General features: G+C 29.4%; 2 non-coding genes across 2 annotated transcripts; one reads left to right on the top strand and one right to left on the bottom strand.

Moving 5' to 3' along the window:
- Positions 1-17,360: 17,360 nt before the first annotated feature.
- Trnae-uuc lies at positions 17,361-17,432 on the bottom strand. Its single transcript has one exon. It is a non-coding gene; the product is annotated as a tRNA-Glu (tRNA).
- A 715-nt stretch (positions 17,433-18,147) lies between these two features.
- On the top strand, positions 18,148-18,219 carry Trnae-cuc. Its single transcript has one exon. It is a non-coding gene; the product is annotated as a tRNA-Glu (tRNA).
- Positions 18,220-21,010: the final 2,791 nt, after the last annotated feature.

The raw sequence follows: 21,010 nt of genomic DNA, 5'->3' as shown, positions 1-21,010 counted from the left end.
ATCAAATAGATCCAATTTTCTCGTTAAGCGCATATTTCACAGAGACGTTTCTTTCTTACCATTTCATCTGTAGTATAGCTTTTGTTGTTTTCGTTATGCGCCGCGAAATATGCTTCAATTTCTACGCCACCGTTACAAATGCATCCAATTTTCTCCATTATTTATGTAAGCTATACTACAAAGACTTCGAACATTCATTGTTTTTCTCCTACTACACTAATTTTGTTTGGCGTTATTTAAAGCTTATCATAAACTATAATAAGATTTCAACATCCATTTTCAGATTTGCTTTTCCATCTTCATATCAATTTTGACAAATTTATTTTTAGAATAACAAAAAATTTGATTTTTTTTTGATACTGAAGATATATTTAGACTTCGTAGTTACTTTCTAGTTGGATATAATTTATTGAAATTAGATATGTTTTAAAATTGATTTTGTGTATATGATCATCCTTTTACTTTTTCGAAAAAAAATTTGCCCTCATATAGAATTTAGCTTAAGGACTTAACATGGTAATATCTAATCTATATGTATTGGCAAAAGAAATACTATAAGATGCTATTGTAAGAATAAAATTCCATACACACTAGCAGAAATACTATTTGTTTGGAAAAATTAGGACACAACATAATGAAACATTAGATCATAGGGAATAATTCAGAGACGACTTAACAAAAATCTATAGTGACAGAAAACTCCTTCGTACCATACTGCACTATTTTTAAATGAAGTGGTATAAGAGTTTATAAGGATTATAAGAGAACGACTAAAAGGTGTGCATTTTTTACACATAAAATAAATGAATCTAACCAGGTTTTTGGAAAAAGAGCACTACAAAGAGAACTTAATAAAATATGAGAGCGTATGGAACACTTTTTAAGACGACTTAACAGAATCTATAGTAATGAAAAGCTCATTCGAAACATACCACATTAATAGTAAATGTAAAGGGTTTTAAATAACTAAAGTTTTTTTCTGAGGGTCTCATACTGTCTTCAGTATAATATTAGTTGTAAAAAGCAGAGAATACATTTGTATATATGAGATAATGTCTAAAAAGTCTACACTTTTTACTGGGATATTAAAAAAGTCGTCTAAAACTTTTATTCGGTATCGTCACTAATCACTCACGAAATAACTCTTAAATAAGGTTTAGTCGTTTTATTTTATTTTTTAACAGATATTTAAACAAAATTCTAAGAATGTAATATATAGAGTAAAGGTTAGAGTGAAGGTTTAGGTTTATAGTGATAAATAATTAAAAACAAGGGTGCGGTGGGTTCAGATAGATCATCCATTAATAGCTGTTGATTTTCTTTAACTGAGATCCGATTTATTATTAATTTATTTAAATTTTAATATTACAAGTGATTATATTAGTTATATACCTTAAACGTTTTTCTGTTCTTTAAAATTTGGGATATGATATAAAACTAATTTTTAATACACTTATCATTATCAGTTTTAATCGTTCTTACAATATCCATAAAAATTATGTTTTTGTTGTTAGGAATCAAAATATAACCATAGTCTTTATATGGTTTGAGATATCAACCACTATGAGTCTCCTTTTCAGTAGTATAAAATCGATATCTTTATACATATATCTTTATATATATCTTTATGTCTTATATCTTTATATATATACATTTATTGGAAAAATAGTTGAAGATTTAAAACGTATTCTTTTTTTCATTACATGTGGTAATGTATTTGAAATGGAGTGTTCTTAATATAGTGCTATATTACTACATAATTGTAACAAAAATAATAATAATCTGTTGTAATCGTAAGACCTCAATTGTTCCGGTGTTTCAGTTGAAAAAAATCACAGCTAGACTAGGAGAAAATAGTGATGAGTCTTAAGATGAATAGGAATACAATGTTGACTATACAAAATTATTGAAAAAAGTTATTTTTTTTTGTCTTCTGAATAAGAATCCCAGGCTTATTTACCAGATATCATGTCGCATAAGTTAAATTAAACAATATAAACTTCATGAAAGCAAGATATCAGGTCTTAATAATAATCTGAAAATGATGGTTAATTCTCCATTATTCTTCGACAAGATCATTTAATATTCATTTCGCTTACCTTTGTAAACTTAAATTTATTTTCCCTATAATTTTTTATTTAGAATAAATAATAATTAAGCAATTCTTAATAACTAATTATTTTCCTTCAAATTTGATACAATTTGTTTTGGGGAATCCTTCTTATAATTGCTTGTATTTTGCAAAAAAACACGAACTCAAAGTAAAATATGAAAAGCCAATATAACATTGTTTATAAAAGAACCAATTATAAAAACGAATATTAAACTTTGCATAATAACAAGTAAAAATAAATAAACTGTAGTAATCAAATAGCAACAAAAAAACAAAAAAAAAACCATTTGAGTAAATAGAAAAATGAGAAATTAAAGTGAAAATGTACCTACAAATATATCACAGTGAAGCACCTTTCAGTGTTTTCCGGTTAAGCTCCTTTACATGGAAAAGCAGATTACTTATACTCGTACATTTCTACGTTTTCCACAAATTGTTAACTACATTTTCGATTTACGCTTTCCCGCAGTCAGCATTCAACAGCCATCATCCAACATCCAACAGCCAACAGCCAAAGGCCTCCAACTCCAGTTGAGGGAATTTAAATCAGCCGCATCTTACATCACAATGACCCACTCGAAAAAAGGCTTTTCATTTCGTTAATTACAAAATACAAATATGAGCATTTTCAATTTGATTTCATTGCAACACTTGAACGCAACAGTCGAGTGCCGGCAACACCACTTGACAGCGAATTATTTTGAGTAAATACAAAATGTTCGACAATCTGTGCCCCACACGCGTTTTAGCAGAGATACTATAACAGAGTCTCTGCGACAGAACACCCATTGGCGAATGTGGTCAAACACCCCACGATCCACGACCCACGAGCCACGACGCCCGACCCTCGAATCCCGAACCCATTGCTGAGACTTACGCAGACTGACGATTCTTCACAAAAATCCCATTGGCATAGAAAGAGTGAACAGGAAGAGTAGAACATCACGTACTGTCGATATTGACATCGTTAATGATACCGATGAGGCGAAAGCAACTGTTGTCGATATCGGCATCGATGTGTCTATGCAGAGTTGTTGCTGTTTTAAATGTTGTTGGCCGTGACCGTGGCAACATTGCCAAACCAACATTTGGCAAAAATTTACATAAAAATCGCATTATACTCAACAACCACTTTGCTAAACGAAGCATGCAAAGTTGGCTGTAGTTGATGTTTGTTTGTCTGTCCATATATCCGTCTGTCCGTCTATCTGTATGTCCGTCTATCTGTATGTATAGATCTGTATTTATATCTATTCATACATGTGTTCATTTATGTGTGCATTTATTTTAACTTAACATGGTTAAATAAGTATGTAAATAAGCTGATGCTGTGTGCTGTTGTAGATAAATTTAACAGTCCAAAAGTATCTAACAGTTGAGAGAAAATAGTTTTGTATGGCACACCACAGGCCAAATTCCAGTTACTTTAATTCCTTGTAAGTGCTGGTTATGCTATATTATTTAAGGATGTTACGGATGTTAAGGACCAGAAGTGTGTTTTTGCACTATTGTTCGTAGTAAATTTGCTAAGAAACACGATAACCAAAATGGTACTTAGGTGTAATTTCATTTAAGTGAAGAAAACAAAACAAAACCAAATTCTAAGAAAAACGAAAGTTCAATGCAACACTTTCTGAACTTTTGGACAGCAAAAATCTGTACTTGACTTTGAAATGTAACTTGTAATTCAACTGTCCAAAGCGTCTGGACAAAGTTATTCAAAAGTGGACAAAAATGTAATATCAAAGAAAATTTTTTATAATTATAATATTTTAATTAATATAAAAGTTGTAATTAAATAACATTTTTTTTAATTTTTTATCGCTATAAACCCCTGTCTAATATAAAACGATAGGTAAAAAGGTAGGATTTTAAAATCCATCCGAGATATGAAACACTACTCTGACAAATAATTTTTTTGAGATGTATTAAAAATATGTCCAAAAATGTTAATAAAATTATTTTCTAAAATCTAACTACTAGCAAAATCTAACGACTGTGTATAATTAAAAATCTAAACCAACATAAAACCGCAATTCTACTAGGCATGGAAGTGGTAAATGACAGCGGTACTGACAATCGATTAGACAGCGACACCTAGACCGAAAAGGTTGGTATGCACTTTAACCAAAAATACCGAAACTGCAGAGAAAAAGGAATAAAAAACACCACTTAACACTTTTAATGCAAATCTCAAAATCTGAGAAGACGAACACATTCAACTGTGAAATTATAGGTCTGGCGAATATTCCAATATAGAGATTCCAAAAATTATTTACTTTATCAACAAAACAAACACGAATTGGACGGGATAGAGCACATTCTCAAAAGAGATTGTCCTCCAGTTCTCAAATTACTACTCTCCATACATTTCCGCTAATTAAATAATGTAAATTATTCAATGAGCAACATCGTTTTCTATACTCATAATAAATTCGATTAAAACATATAATAGAGGGGGTGTCAGAAATGCTCCACTTTGGAGAACAAAATCACACGTAAATATCAATCCAACAGGTTGGCTTTCAAAAAAAGAATTTCATATCTGTGCGTGGTAGTAAAATGAATAAAAAAGAAATGCTACATGTGCCCTTTACCATAATCTTAATCTGGCAACTAAAGTATAATAAGATGTTTTATAAAATGCAGAGTTGTTTGAACCACCCACATATAGATCTAACGAACACAATCTATTTTAGCAAACATGCAAGTTGATTTTAGGTTATCTTAAACCTATGGGATGATTTAGGCCTATTATTCGAATGTGCTACCGTATACGAACTCAATAGTTTGTAACCCATAATAACTGTAAGAAAATAATATTTATTTTGTTGCATTTAGCCATACAAATATAGATCTAGCCCGAATAATATATTTTAACAATCAGGCAGGTTAGTTTTAAAAATTAATGTAATACCGGATGTGTGTTAACAAAACGTCGTCTATACGATACTCGGACAGAAGTGGTTGCATTGCCGTCACTAAGCCTAAACGAACACGATAAAAATTTTGTATTTCATAATAATCTAACATGACACGAAGGAATGACTCCGCTGAATCATTTATGGCATCTGAATACGCATATACTCTAAAATTGTTAATATTGATTTCAATTGAATTAAAGTTCGTCTGGAAGTTTTATGAGCATCATCGAGGCCTTACTCAATAAATAACTTTATAACTCTTATTTGGAAACAAGATCAAGGGGACAGAAAAGTATTTCCTTTCAAATATTACAAATTAAGACAACTACTCCGCGATTCTCTTAAACTATTCAACAGAGTTTACAATATTTTCAAAAATCACTTCATGCAGGATTTAGTTAATGATTTCTGAAAAACTTGAAAAAGCATACAACATTCATAGTTGTTCATCAACTTTAAACGACTTAAGATTTGTTTGAAGCCCCAGAGGATAAAATATATGATCTACGATGAACATTACAATTTTAAATCCGGATAGTTGATAGGGGAGCAGACTTTAGTAGCTGAAGAGCTAAAGAATGAATAGAAGAGCTTTTCTTATACCTGTGTTTGTTTCTTATCAATGACAGCTGACTATAAGCTGTTAATCAACTTTAAAACTATTTGAAACTCCAGCGGAAAAGATTTATGTTCTACACTGAGCATTATAATCTCAAATTCGGTATGTTGCTAGGGGAGAGGTGTTGAATGGCTGAAGAACTAGACAATGTGGAATGAAGAGCTTTTCTTACCTTTACTTATATATATTCATTATCTATAATACCTGACTATTTCATAATATAAAATTAATTTAAAATTTTTAAAATTATCTGAAAACTTCTAGCGATAAAAAATTCTGACTGCGGGATTGGACTGCGGAATACTATTTCGAGAAAATTGATTTAGATAACGACAATTTTTGTAGGCATTTCTATGAGATTCAGGAATCAGCATTGCATATAATAGATATATTTCTAACTATGGTATGAGAAAGAAACTATTAATGGGGTTAATTAATAAATGTCTGGGATCTCAAATTCTAAAAACTTGGGGTCGATCATTCTTACTTGACTGTTTATAAGATTAAATTGAATATAATTTTTTTACAATTAAAAATTTTATAGGTTTTGAATAATTTTAAATAATTTTGAATCGAGTTCCCCTTAATAGACTCAATGAGTAAAATTTTGATTTTTTAAACCATCTACATACAACATATAGATAAAATAGAAAATTGTGTGTTCTAACTTAAAAAGCATAGGATTGGAATAGAAAATGCCGCATAAATCCTGAAAGTTCATTCAACTGAAATAATTGGAAAAAAGGAACGTTTTATCGGTAACCAAACAACATTGATACCCGGAAGGGATTTTATAGAATTATCAACCAAAACTAAAAGAAAAGTCAAAAAATAAAAAAAATAAAAAGTGAATGCAAAAAAATAAAATAAATCAAATTGGTAGGACACAAAACTCTACACAAAACCTAATAGAAAATATTTAACTACACGTATCACGGCTAGTGGCCGGGCCGTATGTGTACTGGGGGCCGTTACATGTGCCACTGACATTGTCTGGGCGTAGAAGATGCCATTGTCGAATGTCAATGCCAGCTGCAACGCAATGGCGACCAATTGCCTCAACAAAACTAAATATTTTTTTATTCCTATTTTTTTTTTATTTTTTTTATTTTTTGATTGAATTGCGCAAAAAATATAAAATTTTAGCTAAAAATGGGCATAAGCGTGTGTTTGCATTAAAGTCCAAGTAAGTAAAATGAGCCATGCCACTTCGTACCATGCCATGAAAGTACAATCCACTTAATTTTGTATGAATGTACTTTTTTGGTCGATTTAGTTCTTGTCTGAATTTACTCATCATCATCCTCGTCATCGCAGTGCAGCGTTTATCCTTTGCGTTTGACTGGACCGTGCTGGGCTGTACTATGCTGTGCTGGACTGGAAGTACATATGTTTGGCAGTGTTTTAGCTGCCTTTGGAGTGTTCTGCTCTAGTGCCAAACCATGAACGTTCATTGAGCGTGCATTTTGGCGTTGTATTATTTTATTTTCACTACTTTTTTTCATATCCTGTTCCTGTTGTCGTTTGTGGCTTATTTGCCGAATTTAAAAATTTTATCCTTTTAGTAAAATTTTTTTTTCTAAGTTCAAATTGTCTGCTTTAATTTTTTATTTTTATTAAATTTGTATTTATTTCTTTTTTTCACTGGATTTATTGTATGCGGAAGAATGTATGAAGTTGTTATTAGTGAGGATCAGTAAGTGAAAAGTAGGAATGTTCTATTATCACAAAAGGCTTAAAAGGACACTCAAAAATTGGCTGAAATTATTTTGTTCACAAATTGGATATGAATTTTTCTTTTTTATTTTAACTTTTTAATTATTTTGAATTGGTAAATTGGTATTTTTTATTTTTGCAAACTGTTATTTATATTCACGACTTACAAATTGCTCAGATTGAATAAAAAGTATTTATTCACCTATGATAAAATATATGTCTACGTATAAATATACATAGAAGATGTATTGCAGAGTAAAAGGGACATTTAATAAATACGAACAAAATGTTTATTTTTGATAAAACCGATTTATTTTCTTTAAAATAGTCCAATAGAATATTAGGAATACTCTTTCCTGATGATGGCAAAAGCGAATACGTATATGCCGACATACGTATAGAAATATACTAAAAATTAACGCTCGAAATAAAAGTTAATATTCTAAAAAAAAACTGACTTTAAGTCCAATGCTAACTTAAAACAAATTATACAGATATATATTCAGAACAGATACAGATAAAGATTCAGTTAAATGTGTTGTCTAAAATTATTTTAAAAACCTGTGTAATAACTTCCGCCAGGATGCTATTCCGAAATGGATGTCCTACGCATTCATAACCAATGTAGGTAATCAAGAGAGTTGAAACTAGTGAGGTAGTAACTACCTAACAGTGCGATTAAGTACTTATTTGTTATAAAAGATTTATATGTCATGAATATAATGAAGGGTCATGAATAGTTATTTTTGTACTGCGATTAATATCAATTTTATGAATTGAAAAAATTACTCTTGTTTTTAGTAACTAATAACAGATATTGGAAAGGATTCCATCGCTTGTTTAAACAGTTTATAAGATTATAAAATGATTCCACAATTATTAAAAATTATTTCTTGGTATACCCCTGCTTTCTGGGTATATACATACTCTTATCAGTGGATGAGAAATATCTAACCTTATTGACGCATGTAATTGTCAAAGGTAGGTAATAAAATATCTATTGTTATAAATTTGTTTTTACTTGCAAACTTTCTATAAAAACAGGTTAACCTAGCTGGTCGTATGTCATACCCAAATATTTTGTTCCTTAGCGATACTAGATAAAGTAAAATATTATTTAGATTTGTTTTAAATATCATATAGGATCCCAACTGTGTCTGCGATGATTGAAGCTCTATTTCTAATTTTATTTACCTAGAATTGTTTATTGATTTTGAGACGACTAGTTTGGATTATAATATCTGTATAAATATATGTGGTCTCAGGAAATTGCTAAACAACTCCAAATTAAACTGGGAAAGAAGTTTCAATCACTGCTTTAAATAACAGAAATCATTAATATACTATATGGTGCCTATTTCAAATCTATATAAGGTTTAACTTAATCTATTTTCTTTAAAGATAAAAGTTGTGGGTGTGACGTATGACGTATGACTAGCAATGTTAAATTAATCGAATCTATGTGGAAATACTATCTATAGAAAATATTTTTTATTTTTTTCCTATTTTGGCACTGATTGTAAACATATGAATTAATAACAGATAATTGTGATTTGACTGTCTGCATAACATACCTTAATGTTCATGACTAGAAAGAGCGAAAAATAAACATGATCGCTCATCATATGACTGTCTCCGTAAGATTCCCCTTACCGGAATGATATAAAGAATTTTAATAAAGTGTTTTTTTTCAGGCTAATTGGTCAAATCTTTATTTTTTTATATTGTTAAAAATATAAATAAAAATTAGGAAAATAGAAATCACACTTTAACTTTGTAATAATTTTTTTTTTCGATATTTTGACTTTAGTTTAAAGTCATCATCAGGAAACTAAACATTATTTTCAAATACTAATCAACATATTAATACATAGTGGTGGACTAAGGCATATATATATATATATGTATATATATATATATATATATTTATATGTATGTAAATGTATAAAGAATTTTTTGAACTGAACAACTTGTCGTAGTTCCTGTAATTGTAAGTTTACCTAACCTATACCAGTACAGCTACTAGTCCCTACTTTGACTACTTATTATATGGTATGGTATGCTATTGTATGCTAATTAAAATCATTCCAAGCCAATAAATTTAAATCTATAAATTATTTCTCTACATTTTTGTTTACTTATTTTATTCTACATTGAAAAACCAAAACGATTTTTATATCAAATAAAAATTCTAGTCTCTGTTATTTCCCTTTTGGCAATATAACAACACGAAAAATACTACAAAAACAATGAGACGAGCACAAATATGTATGTCATATATCCTGCAGATATTTAATAAAAATCACTCCATATAAAAATCAAGTAATCGTAAAACATTATATCCGATTTGTTTATAAGCGCCATTAAAATGTGTCGTTCAACCCGTTTTCGTACTAAATTTTAGTTATAAAATGTGTAACTTTTTATGACCCACTAACAAGGATAATAAAAAAATTTATTTCTCACAGCAGGATATGCAGAGTTGTAGAGTTGTTATATTGCGACAATAATTCACCATATTATATAATAAAAATTATATAATAAAACATGCCAAACTAAGTATGAAGCTGTTCGAGAGTCTGATTAATGTATCTCAACAAAAATTATTTTATTCAACTAATTTTAGTTGCAAAAAGTTTTTAATTGCATTTATTATTTAATTTTCATGCACGAGCAAATATTTTTGCAGTGGAAAACTTTCTCTGAAAGGACATTAAAAAATAATTCACTTACTAATGCAGTTTTCAATGTGGACAGCAGCTTCTCTCCTCTGTGAATAAGTTTCCGTTTAATTTTTGTCTTTTATTCAATAAGGCAGGCTTTTGTAAAGTTAAAGTTTTTAATTTGTCAATTTAATATTTTTAAATTCAATTTTATGACTAAATCTAGTGCAAATAGTAATTGCAAAATAATAAAAATGCAGCGAATAAGTTCACTTTTAGGGATAGAATAGCGAAAGTGAATGACTGCAGATGAAATTCCGCATTAATAAGAACCACAGCAGTCGTTTATAATATAGTTCAGGTTTCTCGTAAAATTACTAAGCGGACTCATTAAATTTTCACAGCTTTAAATATCTATCTGTCTAGAAATATATCGGCATAATATATCATACTTTCCATAATTCAAACAATCATTCCATTCATTCATTAGAGACAAATACCAATCAGTACTCACTTTATATAAAATAGAGTTCTGTCGATCCTGTAAACAGTGAGTGCTCTACGGTATTTGGTTGCTATAGACGACTAACTCTCAGTTCGCTCTTAAAGTCATCATGTATAAAATAAAAAAAAATATCTTCGTTACAGGGGTCACTATTTATATATTGAGACTTCGCAACACTGATTATCAGGTGTCATCTGACGTTTCCACACGAAAGTTTGACATTATTAAATATAACTTACCTTAGACTTTTTTGTCAAAAGAGCGTTCGAGTATTTGTATTTTTTAGAGTGATTTGTAAATTGAATGTTTGCGAAAGAAATTAAATTAACGCGAAAAAGTTTTCGTGCGATTAAGACTTTCGACTTGGATTATCAAGACATCCATCAAGAGAGCATTGATCAACTTACTTCCACATTTCGCGATGAAACTTCATCCTTTGCCACTGTAAAACGCTGGTACAATGATTTTAATCGTGGCTGCACTGGGGTAACTGATCTCACTGAAAATCGTGCAGGTCGTCCGAAATCCAAAAAAGTTGCTGCGGTGCAATAACTGATAATGCAAGATCATCTAGCAACATACTGTGAGATTGAGGGAACCCTAAGCATTAGTTCCATCAGCATATATAAAATATTGCATTATCATTTAGTCGTGAATAAGGTTTATTCTCGTTGGATTCCCCATATTTTGAAAAAATCTAAAAAAGATGCTCGTATCAATTGGAGCACACAAATGCTCAAGAAGTACAATGGCGGTGCTTTAAAATACGTATATAAGATTATAACAGCAGTCGGCGGCATTGGTGTTTCGAGACGAACCAAATCCAATAAAAGTTGTTCTACACAAATGGTCGCTTGTTTTTTCGGGAAAATTAGTCATGTGGCAAGTACGAGTATACCATTACAGAAACATAAAACGCCCAATTTCGAATAGTATACAACCATTAGTGCACCGGAAGCCGTCAGTGATATACGAAAGACAAACAAGCGTCATCGGATCATTCCCCATCTCCATCAAGACAATGCGTGTGCTCACACATCTCATCTAACAACTGACTCTTTAAACATTCAAAAAATTGAATTGAAGGGTCATCCGCCGTACACCGTACCGTCCTGATTTGGCACCCAATAACTTTTTCTTGTTCCTGAATGTGAGGATTAAATTGCGAGAACAACGATTTTTGTTGGCGGAGAAAGCAGAAGCCGTTGTTGCATTTAAAAACCATGTTTTGGAGGTGTCTGAAGAAAATTGGAAAAAATGCTTTGACAAATGGGTCGAATGCATACAAAAATGTATTAATCATAAAAAAGAATACTTCGAGAAACAATAAAGTAATTTCGACTTAGGTTTAAAATAGGTATATATATATATATATATCTTATATATATAATTCTTCTGTACGTGTGTTGACAGTGAACTCCTCCTAAACGGCTGAACCGATTTTGATGAAATTTTTTGTGTGTTCAAGTGGATTCAAGGAAGGTTTAGATTCACAATTTGGTCCACTGGATAATGTCTTTTTAATCAATTTTTAATTTTTTGGTATCCATATACATTTATATTAAAAATTTAAAATTTATTCAAGCTTACTTTGATTTGTTTAAAAACTTTAAAATCTCTAAAATGAATTGTAAAACTGACGTTGCATAGCTTAAGTGCATTTAAATTCCGCAGCATAATTATAGGTGAGCTGCGGATCTTAAGTTATGTGGTGGTATTCCTGGTAAATCCAGCGAATTCAAAAATTCAACACACAAAAAAGAAGAATTATATATATAAAGATATAAATATCGTACATAAAAAACAATGCCACGTCTTCGTGGACGAGGAGGAAATATTGGTCGACGGACTCGGAATTCACAATTACTCCAGAACCGTCGGTTAAATAGATCGGCAGAAAACAATGAAGATGTAAGAAACCAGGATATAATTACACGTGCTAATGAAAGTCAAGAGCAACGCAACAAATGCCAGGAAAATTAATTGCAAGGGGAAACAACGTTCGCCGGGTCAGCTAGTATATATATATATATATATATATACACTATAATATAGTTAATTATATATATATATAATATATATAGTCATATATATTATTAAAATATATAAATATACTAGCTGACCCGGCGAACGTTGTTTCCCCTTGCAATTAATTTTGCTGGCGTTCGTTGCCTTGCTCTTGACTTTCATTAGCACGTGTAATTGTATCCTGGTTTCTTACATCTTCATTGTTTTCTGCCGATCTATTTAACCGACGGTTCAGGAGTAATTGTGAATTCCGAGTCCGTCGACCAATATTTCCTCCTCGTCCACGAAGACGTGGCATTGTTTTTTGTACGATATTTATATCTTTATATATATAATTCTTCTTTTTTGTGTGTTGAATTTTTGAATTTCGCTGGATTTACCAGGAATACCACCACATAACTTAAGATTAAAAATTGGCTCACCTATAATTATGCTGCGGAATTTAAATGCACTTAAGCTATGCAAGGGCAGTTTTACAATTCATTTTAGAGATTTTAAAGTTTTTAAACAAATCAAAGTAAGCATGAATAAATTTTAAATTTTTAATATAAATGTATATGGATAGCAAAAAATAAAAAATTGATTGAAAAGACATTATCCAGTGGGCCAAATTGTGAATCTAAACCTTCCTTGAATCCACTTGAACACACACAAAAAATTTCATCAAAATCGGTTCAGCCGTTTAGGAGGAGTTCACTGTCAACACACGTACAGAAGAATTATATATATAAGATATATAAAATATATAATAATATATATATTATTATATAAGTATAATATAAATGTATAGTATAATATACACTATTATATATTAATATATATATAATATTATATATTTATATATATATTATATTATATATATAATAATATATATATATATATTAACTAGTGGGTTTCTAGGAGTTACTCTTCTTTCTTTTCGTAGGTTAGTAGGACTGATTAATGTATTTAACTTTAAATAGAAAAGTAGGTTAGTAGGTCTGATTAATGTAATTAACTTTAAATATAAATTTCATTGGATATTATACGAGTGTAATATACATTTTTCTTGATCTTATTTATTATGTACGATTAATTATTTATAATCGAAAAATTAATTCATAAAACATAATTGTAAAATTACCATTTTCATAATTATTAATTAATTGTAAAAAATTTAATAAATATGTAGTTATTAATTAATTTACTATTTATAATTAATTCATTTTACAAATCAATAAATTGTAAAATAATATCCATGGTATAACGTACCTTTCCTCATACCTTAGAATTAAAATATTATTATTGCCTTTTTATAAAGGATATAAAAAATAATAATCACTTAAATTTTATAAATTAATATTGACTGTTGAACTATTGAATAAAACTCAAGTGTTATTAATTGTATCACCATTTATACATAAATATTCTTATTATATTCAATTTTTTAACAATGAAAAAAAATTTTTAAAATATATTTTATAGAACACTCTATTTAACGAGGTCCGATAAAAAAAAATAGGCCATTGAAGAAATTAAATGCTGCAATTTTACAATATATCGGAGCTTAACAGCACTTAACAGGGTTGTTGTATTAATAATAAAATAAATTTCATCATTTAATAAAGTTAATTAAAAGTAATTAAAACTAATGCATTTTCGCAATAAATTTTAAACTTGAACTGCTGCATTGAGGATGGAAAAAATTCCAGAATATTCGCTGGGTTCCCAATAAATTTGGTGCGGAGGAGCATAAATCTCTGCCAAATTTTAGTAAAAATGCAATTGTGTACGCAAAATGTTTTGCAGGCTTTTTTCGGATATATTTTTACCGACAAAGGATACAATTTATTTTAGTTTTTCTGTTTTGAGTCAGCAGTGCACAAAAACATTTATCATAAATGCTTTACTTTTATAAAATCTTTTTTTCATTCCTACAAAAAAACCCAAAAATATAGAATTTTTTCCCTATGCCTAGAATTTTGTTAAAACTTTGTGCTTTGTCTGGATTTTAACCTCTTAGGAGTGGAGTTAGTAGGCAGATTATATCAAAGTGAAAAAATATTTTTCCTTTTTTATTTTTGTTAAAATAGAAAACCACTTCCGCTTTTTCAATGAAAATAAATTTTATTAATTTTTATTTTCATTTTACTAATTTTTAAAGAGTTCTAAAAAATTTATTTGTACTCAATAAAGCAATTATATTAATAAAAATATAATTGAATGATAATTTCATTAGCACCTTTTCTGATATAAAAAAACTGCGGAAAATATATCTTTTTATTTGTATATAAAAAACATAAAAAATAAAATCGTCCGATATATTATATTATTGCGAACTATTGCTTCCCTTAGGTTTGTGTCGGCATAAATTACCCTAAAATGGGTATTATTGAATTTATAATTCTCAATAGCTTAAAAGATAGATCAAATGACATCGCTGCTTTTTTTCTTACATTCTTCGGTCATGGTAGGACGAACTGACGTTCTATATACCATAAAAGTCATGTGATGATAGTCGGATTATGATCTCCGTGATTATATTCTACCTGCGGTTTCGATAGGGTTGCTCTTATTTGGGACTTAGTGGATCGACTGATGGCTACCCAATTTTATTGATTATAATACATACAAAAAAATTTATTGTTTATAAAATAATTTTTAAACATTCAGCACTTTCAACCCGATCAGTGAATTGCTGTCGCCAGTTGGTAGTATTGAGAACTCCCAAATCATTGGTCGCCCGGTCCTTACATTGAAGAAGCGAACGTTGTTCTCTGCATTTTCCACCTGCGGATATTGAATCAAACACCTTTCTAGCCAAAGCACTTTCTACCATTCGGACGACATGACCATGAAACCATTCATAATACTTAAAATAACCCGCAGTGTGTCAGAAATTAAGTAAACTTCAAATCTTTGGCGATATCATACTAATGAGACATATCAAAAAACCTTTTATATATAGAAAATGATGTTTAAATTTTTAAAACATTTATTGACATTCTTTAACAAGATTAAGTTTTTCTGTCTACAGAGTACAGTGATTGTTATTAATCAATCTAGCTGATGAATAAATATATTTAGCATTATTTTTCTATCTGTCTATTAATAGTCTTGAAGCAAACTATTTTAATCTATTATTGGCTTAAATGTAGTACATATCTATTTTATACACAGTAACTCGCGAATTCGTATCTTGGCATATGAACTGGTAGAATTTCACCTATCTTTGTTAGTTTTCATGTCTTATTAGTTGATGGCAGTTTTAAAGAAATGTATTTTCCCGGCTTATGAGCTAAATAGATAAAACCTTTCTAGGTAAGACCTTTAAAAGGTAATTATGTTGCACCATTTATCTGAGAACCGCTAGAACACTTAACATAGAATTTACTTATGTTTTTATGTTATTATTAAATTATTGGCACATTTGAAACATTTAAGGTGAGAAGCAGATCATCTGTGCTTACTAACTTTTTAGTGGCAGACCATAAATATTTTTAAAACGAGTACAAATAAGTTTGCACTTTCCTAGTCAAGAACGAGTTTTGTATTTGAGACTTAAAAATAGTTTTATAAATAAATAGTGAGTATCTCTCAAATTGCCCTTGAAACAATTGACTATGTGGAGCATATAAAAACTATCATCAAATCACAGTTTTTGCTTCTTTTTTTCTTTTGAGTACAATACAGCGCAAAACCTTCCATAGCAAAACTCGTTTCACGTAGATCTATGCAGATCATGTAAATAAAATAACTATAAATAACTATCTTTCTTTTAAAAATTCTATGTATTATTTAATAAAAGTGGGTAGCCATCAGTCGATCCGCTAAGTCCCAGATAAGAGCAACCCTATCGAAACCGCAGGTAGAATATAATCACGGAGATCATAATCCGACTATCATCACATGACTTTTATGGTATATAGAACGTCAGTTCGTCCTACCATGACCGAAGAATGTAAGAAAAAACCAGCAACGTCATTTGATCTACCTTTTAAGCTATTGAGAATTATAAATTCAAAAATTGTTTTAAATTTATATGCCCATTGTATTATATACTGAGCTACCAACTCAGCGAAATTTTTATATATTATCAACTATTTTATATAACTCGATAGAATAAAACTATGGATATATAATCATTAGTGGAAGATATAATTGATGTAACTATAGTTTGTATACTTTTGATACACAATAATATTTTCAATATGTTTGGTTAATAGGAGAGACATAAAAATTTCATCGTATGTGCTACTCACGGTATACTTCGATTACTTGGCAACCCTATGCTCTTACTTATTAAAAGTATCTGAACAATGTTTTCGTTGCGTTTAAAATTTGTATCTTTTTTCTAGTCCAACAAAAGTAACAAAAAATTTCGTTGATATTATATATATAATATAATAGTTTGTTTAGAACAAATGACGTCACCTTTAATTATAACACGTGTTGAATATAATTTTAGAGTATGGTTAATAAATTAAATCAAAATATCATTCAACATATTTTCAATTAAAATTAAAAATATATATATTTCTTATTATTTATTTAAATATTTAAAATCGTGTTATTCAAATTATAACCAACAAACTTTTAAATATTTTATTCATACATCATTTCTATGTATCTGCTGAAGTCATAAACAATGTTGTTAGCACTTTACATACAATTTTCTTTTTTAATAAGTTAAAAATAATAAGTTGTATTATCGAGCTCTCTTATTGCTTCAAATTTCTTAAATTAGTGATTAAAGTTGGAAAAATTGCTATAATATACTAAAAAAAGATATAAATTAAATTTAAAAAAAAATTTCCCATACCGGGAATCGAACCCGGGCCTTCTGGGTGAAAGCCAGATATCCTAGCCACTAGACCATATGGGATATATTGGGTTGCTTGCTAAATTTTTAATATTTTTCTTAACAAAAATGTATCTATAAGATACTTGTATCTAAAATAATTATTCAAATAAATTAAGGTAAATGTTTAAATTCGTTTTAAGAAATTATTCTTAAGGAATAAATTTATAAAAATATATGCAAAATAAACTCATTAAGAATATGTAGTCTAGTCTAGTATTTAGTATTATGTCTTAATATGTATATGTCAGTATGACATTGCTAACTATTTGCTTAAGTAATGTACACATATTTTTATTTAGATTTATATCTTTTTTAGAAAATCTATTAAAGATCTTAAAAATCAATGCATTGAAATCGATATCAATAACTGTATAATTAATTTTTTTTATTTGTGTAAAATATTTTACACTAGTACTTTTTTATGTTCTGAAGAGATGTCATTTTATTACTCTTAAAAATAATATATTCGTATTATAGAAACTTTATTTTTAATTATTGCATAAAATATTTTAAAACAACACAAAAATAATTATATATATTTTTTAATTTTTAAAGGCAATAATCACGAAAAAAATAATATATTTTAAGAGATTAATTTCGGTTATCATAAATTGATATAATATACGTTTAATAAGTTGTAAATAAAATAAAAAATATAATTTAGAAAAATAAAAAGAATTGCTTTCAATATTAAAATTCGTAGCTCAATAATTATAGATGCCATCGTCTCGTACAATCCCATATTGTCTAGTGGTTAGGATACCCGGCTCTCACCCGGGAGGCCCGGGTTCGATTCCCGGTATGGGAAAACTTTTTTGTATAATTTTTTTCATTGTATTTTAATATTTTCGCTGAAATAAAACTCATATAAATTAATTTTACAAATTTTAGTTCTTAAAAAATTTAGCTAGTAAAAGCAGTAATTATTTAATAATAATTGCATCCACATCAGTCAAAAAATTTTAAAACGACGACTTGGTTGTCATGAATAAATGGAAAGAAAAATTTTTGGTCGAAAAACGTGTTAGTTGGTTGGTTGATTACAGTGGCAGGCCATTAGATAACTTCCTTGTACCATGTATTAACGATTCTTTGCCGTTTTGCTACCACATTCCTCGCAAGAACCCTAGTATAGAAGAATAGAGACTAAATCCATCTCGTTGAATATAGGTAATTTAATAAGTCTTTCATCTTCACCGATGAACAGTCTGATATTGAGTTTTGAAGAAGAATTAATTTTACTATATTAAACATATTAAAGTTTAATATGTTTTAGTTAATAGTTCTTATAAACCATTCAATCAAGGTCAAGTACATATATTGAATGCGTTTCCAGACAATCGCAAGGCACTAACAAATAAAATAAGGGAATGTTTTATCTGGCATTTCTTAGAACTTGCAGCTATCAGTGATTCACATTGAAAGGTGATATTAAGTAAAATATCTTCAATCCAGTTATAAATCTCAGTTTTGCACTTTTTAAACTATGATATCTAATAACATAACCCGAATAAGCAATTTGAATCTATATCAATCTATCTATCAATCTATGTCATCTGTTAGAGCGGTTAAAGTCAAATTGTTAATATTGTAGGATTCTGTAGAATTATTAATTGATGTGTTATATGATTTATATATTATAATTTATTATATTTTAATCTATTGTAAATCATATTGTATAATTAAATTATTATAATTAATATATTATATAATTCATATATATATATAATATTTTATATGGTTAATATATGGTTAATTAATTTACCTAACTAACCCTGTATAAGATGCAATCAAACCAACGGTTCTAAGTCTTGTTTTATTGCCTTTTGTTTTTTTTGCGCTCGAGATGAGCAAATTTTATTGTTATATTTTTTGGCTGCAAGTAAACTCCGTTGGTTTGATTCTGTCTCTTGTTTTTCGATCGCGAACGTGTCAACACACGGGTACACATAAAAAAGTGATTAAACAATCAATATATATATAACCGAAATTGTATAAATTCAATTGTATAAATTAAATGAAATCAAAACCCAATTATAAAAACGTTTATAATTTACATTGTGTTAAAGAAATTGAAATAAAGATCACAAACCCCAATTATAAAAACGCTTATAATTTACATTGGCGACCGTGACAGGACTTTTTGCAATTTTAATAGTGGTTATTAATCTCCAATTTGTTAAAAAATCTAAATATTACCCACGTGTGGTAATCATTTTTTTTTATTAAGTTTGTAATCATTAGTGTACGCGTGTGTGCATTTCTTCCACACGGCTATTCTGTGGACTGTCGAACGTATATACTATTGTGCAATTGGTGGTTCTCGGTTTAGGTCCGCTAACCTCAAACCAGAACCTCGTGTCCGCATCAAGATCGCGCTCGACATTACAACAACAAGATACCTTTACTTGTTGATTGTATATACTTTCGCTTTTATTGTTTTTGGTTAATTTGTAACCATAAAGTGCGCGTGTGAATACTTTTTCTAACCAGCTATATAGCTAACGTGTGCTAACCATTATAATATATCGTACATCTATATATATATTACCTATGTACTATCGTACGTATATACTCTTGTGCAATTGGTGGTTCTCGGTTTAGGTCCGCTAACCTCAAATCAGAACCTCGTGTCCGCATCAAGGTCGTGCTCGACATTTAAAATAACAACAACAAGATACCTTTACTTGTTGATTGTATATACTTTCGCTTTTATTGTTTTTGGTTAATTTGTAACCATAATGTGCGCGTGTGAATACTTTTTCTAACCAGCTATATAGCTAACGTGTGCTAACCATTATAATATATCGTACATCTATATATATATTACCTATGTACTATCGTACGTATATACTCTTGTGCATTGGTGTTCTCGTTAGTCGCAACCTCATCAGAACTCGTGTCCGCTCAGGTCGTTGCTCGACATTTAATAACGAACAAGTCCTTTACTGTTGATTGTTACTTTCGCTTTATTTTTTTGGGTATTTTAACCATAATGTGCGTTGAATACTTTTTCTAACCAGCTATATAGCTAACGTGTGCTAACCATAAATATATCGTACAATTATAATATATTACATATTTCTATCGTACGTATATATTATTGTGCAATTGGTGGTTCTCGGTTTAGGTCCGCTAACCTCAAACCAGAACCTCGTGTCCGCATCAAGATCGCGCTCGACATTACAACAACAAGATACCTTTACTTGTTGATTGTACCTACTTTCGCTTTTATTGTTTTTGGTTAATTTGTAACCATTAAAGTGCGCGTGTGAATATTTCTTCTAACCAGTTATATAGCTAACGCGTGCTAACTATTATAATATATCGTACGTCTATATATACTACATATGTACTATCGTACGTATATACTATTGTCCAATTGGTGGTTCTCGGTTTAGGTACGCTAACCTCAAAACAGAACCTCGTGTCCGCATCAAGATCGCGCTCGACAGTTAAATTCACAACAACAAGATATCTTTACTTGTTGATTGTACATACTTTCGCTTTTATTGTTTTTGGTTAATTTGTAACCATTAAAGTGCGCGTGTGAATATTTCTTCTAACCAGTTATATAGCTAACGTGTGCTAACCATTAT

The sequence above is a fragment of the Teleopsis dalmanni genome, chromosome 2, assembly GCF_002237135.1.
Source record: "Teleopsis dalmanni isolate 2A chromosome 2, ASM223713v2, whole genome shotgun sequence".
NCBI lineage: Eukaryota > Metazoa > Arthropoda > Insecta > Diptera > Diopsidae > Teleopsis > Teleopsis dalmanni.
Note: the sequence above shows the minus strand (reverse complement) of the source record. Positions and strands in the feature narration are given on the sequence as shown.